Here is a 4,019-nt window from a genome sequence, read left to right as displayed (position 1 = left end):
AAATCCATGGCATGCAGTGTCAGAAACTTCACAACTAAATTCATTCTGCCCTGCAAATGATTGTGATGAAGTGTCAAGTCAAGCAAATGTCCTATGCTTTCTAATATTGTAATCCTTAAGAATGGCCCATGATTTATTTAACCAGATCCCAATAGATAACAGTAGTTTAAATTTCTCACTCTGATAATATCATGATAAACACTCATCCATTAGTGTATTTCTTTAAAATAAAACATTAAAACTAAGATAATATTGTGAGTGGTCATTTCTGGCAATAAAATTGAATGATTTTTATTTTCTCTTAGAATACTCTGATGATTTTTGTTGAGAGCCACAGCCAAAGGGGCCCCAGCAAACTTCCAGCTGCCAGCAAACTTCCAGCTGCCGGCTGATGATTGGCTCACAGTGGCCCCAGCAACATCTAGCTGATTGGCTCCTCCACGGAGCTGCTCATTGGGCTGTTTCCCTGCCCTTTCAGACCACGGAGCTGCTCATTGGGGGACTTCTTTGGCTCCGCCCATGTGACCCAGCCAATCGGCCTTAAGAGCAGGAGGATTGTGGGAGGTGGGGAGGTTTGTGTGGGTGAGAGGCTTGTGGAAGCCGGTGGTGGCAGTTGGGCTCTGAGGGTTTTTTTTTTTTTTTCCTGAGGAGCTGTTTTGCTTGGCGTTTGTAGTTCTAAAAATAAAGTTAGTTTCTTTTGACAAGTGGCTCCTGAATTGTGCCCAGCCAGACTGCGGCAGATTTTTTTCCAATATAAGTTTTTAAATTTTGTTATAAGAATAAAAGAAGTTATCCCCTCTCCCCCAATTAATGGTTATTAGGTTTATCATGTCACAACACAAGTGTACTCTGCTGTAATTTAATGAGGTTCATCCCAAGTGTGAATTGCACAATAATCAGAATAAGTCACTAAGTAAGCTGAACTGACTGCTGTTGTCCATGTTTGATCAATTCTTTTTCCCCAGGGTGAAAATAATTTTCAGTTAGTCTGAAATCCTAGAATCTATAGGTTGGAAGGGACTATAAGTGTCCTAAAGAAGATCATGAGGAATTCTCTAACTAAATAAGCCATTTACAAATAGACATAGACATCTAAAGATATCTAGAAAGAATTTGGGATCTAGTATCTGGTGACTCACCCCTTGAAAACCCGAGAGGCTGATGAATCCCCACGAGCTGACATGAGACCAGAACTGAGGGATCAATGCTGACTCCAGGCTTAACTGTCTTCCCACCTGACTATGGCCCCTCACCCTTGACTATTGTTTGATTTTTTTATCTAGCTTTGAAATTTATACATGGCAATGTTATCTTTGTTTTTTAATTTTTAATGTCAAGTCTAGTATAAAATATATGCACCTATAATTTAATAAATAGTTACATATTTCATCTGCTAACTATTGGTAGATATTCAAGGTCCCATAGTGTTCTCAGCTCAAACTTATCCAAAATAAATGCTTCCATTACAATTATAAAGCTGGCATCATTCAAAATTGTATCTGTAGCCCAGAATGCTCCTCCAGGAGAATTTCCAGATTTTTAAAAAAATTTAAATATATACATTTTTAGTTGTCTATGGACCTTTATTTTATTTATTTATATGTGGTGCTGAGAGTCAAACCCAGTGCCTCACACATGCTAAGCAAGTACTTTACCACTAAGCCACAACCCCAGCCCTCCAGATAGGTTTTGACAAATCAAAAATACAATTCTGGATTGGAGGAAGCAGGACACCGTTTTTATGAAATAGAATTGGACCAAATTTAGAGGCAGAAAACACCACTCCATCATCACTTCCTACAGAAATAGAAGAGGGAGCCTAGGCTGGGGGTGGAAAAGAAGGGGACAGTCATGGGGGATAAATCTCATTTAGTGAACTTAATAACTGGGCTGTGGGAGTGTCAGATGGAGAGCTCAAGCTCAGGACATTGCCTGACACCTGGGTGATCAGCAACAGTGTGGAAGCCAAAACAAAGCGTAGAAGCCAAAGCCACTTCTGCTTGAGGAAGCACTGTGCATTTGGCAAGAGGAATCATATTGGTTGGTTGATTCTTCCTCCCCTTTACAAAAGTCCAGGACCCTCAAACACACCAAATTGGCAATGAAAATAGGAAAGGAAAAACTCAGCCAGGACCAGTGTTTAGAGAGCCAGGGAAGAGGGGAGATCATGTACACAAAGTTCTTTCAGTAAATATCATATCTGGACAAGCTGAAAAAATGAGAAAAAACTCCTGAATACACATTTATTGATATTTCCCCAAACATTAACAATTTACATCATGAGCTCTGTTTCCTTTTTGTGCATGTGCAAGCATACACACACACACACACACACACACACACACACACACCCTGAGCCCCCCACTATGAACAGTTTTTAGAAATCCCTTAAAAACTGGATAGCCATTTAAGCCTAAATACCTCAGTTTTTTCTTCCTAAAATCATAGGAATTCTTTTGTATAAAAGCAGTACATTATCAAAATCAGGAAATTGCCAATGATAAAATATTATTATCTAATTCACAGACCTTATTCAGACTTCCTCTAAGGCCCTAACATTGTCCTTTATTAAAAAAAAATGCAAGATCATGTGTTATATTTATTTACCATTTCTCTTCAGTTTCTTTTAATCTGGAATACTCCTGAATTTTTATTAAGATTTTACAACATTGATATTTTTGAAGACTCAAAAGTAGTTAATTTTTTTAATTGAGGTAAAAATCATAACACATAAAATTTATTACTCATCAATTTTTAAATGTATAATTTAGTACTGTTTAGTATATTAACATTGTTAGTGCAACACATCTCTAGAACTTTTTCATCTTGAAAACTGAAACTCTGTATCCATTAAATTCTCTTGTTTTAATCAGCTTTTTTTCACTGCTGTGAATGAAGAACCCAACCAGCAAAATTGTAGAGGAGTAAAAGTTTATTTAAGGGCTCATTGTTTCAGAGGTCTCAGTCCATATACAGCCAGCTCCATTCCTTAGGGGGCCCAGGTGAGACTGAACATAATGGCTAGAGAGTGTGGCAGAGAGAAGGGACCCATACAACTCTGAGGAAGCAGAGAGACTCCACTCATTACAAAATATATACCCCATAGCTTCACCCCCAATGAACCATTTCCTCCAGCCACACACCACCTGCCTTTAGTTACCTCTCAGCTAATCACATTAGGGATTAATTCACTGACTGGGTTAAAGTAATAACCCGACATTTCTCCTCTGAACCTCGTTGCATTTTCTCATACATGAGCTTTTGGCAGACACCTCACATCCAAACCATAACATTCCCCTTCCCCATCACTGGGCAACCATCTTTCTATTTTCTATTGCTGTAATCTGACTACTTTAGATACTTCACAGTAGTGGAATCATTCAGTATTTGTACTTTAGTTAGCTTATTTCTCTCTGCATAATATTATCAAGGTTTATGCACACTGGGGTATATGAAATCATGGCCTTCTTTTAAAAAACTGTGTAATAGTCCATTGTATGTTGTCTTAAACAAGGTAAATGATAAAACACAAGTTTACTCAGGTCCTGGAGGTTGGGAAGTCCAAGATCAAAGCACTGCAACTGGTGTGGGCCTTCTTGCTATGTCGAAATAGGGTGGAAGGGCATCATCTAGATAGTGGGAGCACAGAGGAGAACTCTTGCCCAAGAGAGCTTACCTTTAAAATAAAGTCACTTCCATGAGAAGTAACCCATTCCCCTGTAAGGGCATTAATCCATTTATAAGGGTGGAGTCTTCATGACCTAATTATATCTTAAGGATCCCACCTCCCTTATATCATCATGGTGTCAATTAAATTTCAATATCCATTTTGGATGCATTTAAACCATAATATATTTATACATCATCTTTTTGTATCCATCTATTGATGGACATTTGCTTGCTTCCGTCTCTTAGCTATTATAAATGATGCTGCAATTTACAAGGGCCTGCAAATATCTCTTCAAGAACATGCTTGAATTGAATCCAGAATCTTGCACATTCCAGACAAGGGCTCTACA

Source organism: Urocitellus parryii, chromosome 4 (assembly GCF_045843805.1).
Source record: "Urocitellus parryii isolate mUroPar1 chromosome 4, mUroPar1.hap1, whole genome shotgun sequence".
Classification (NCBI taxonomy): Eukaryota; Metazoa; Chordata; class Mammalia; order Rodentia; family Sciuridae; genus Urocitellus; species Urocitellus parryii.
Note: the sequence above shows the minus strand (reverse complement) of the source record.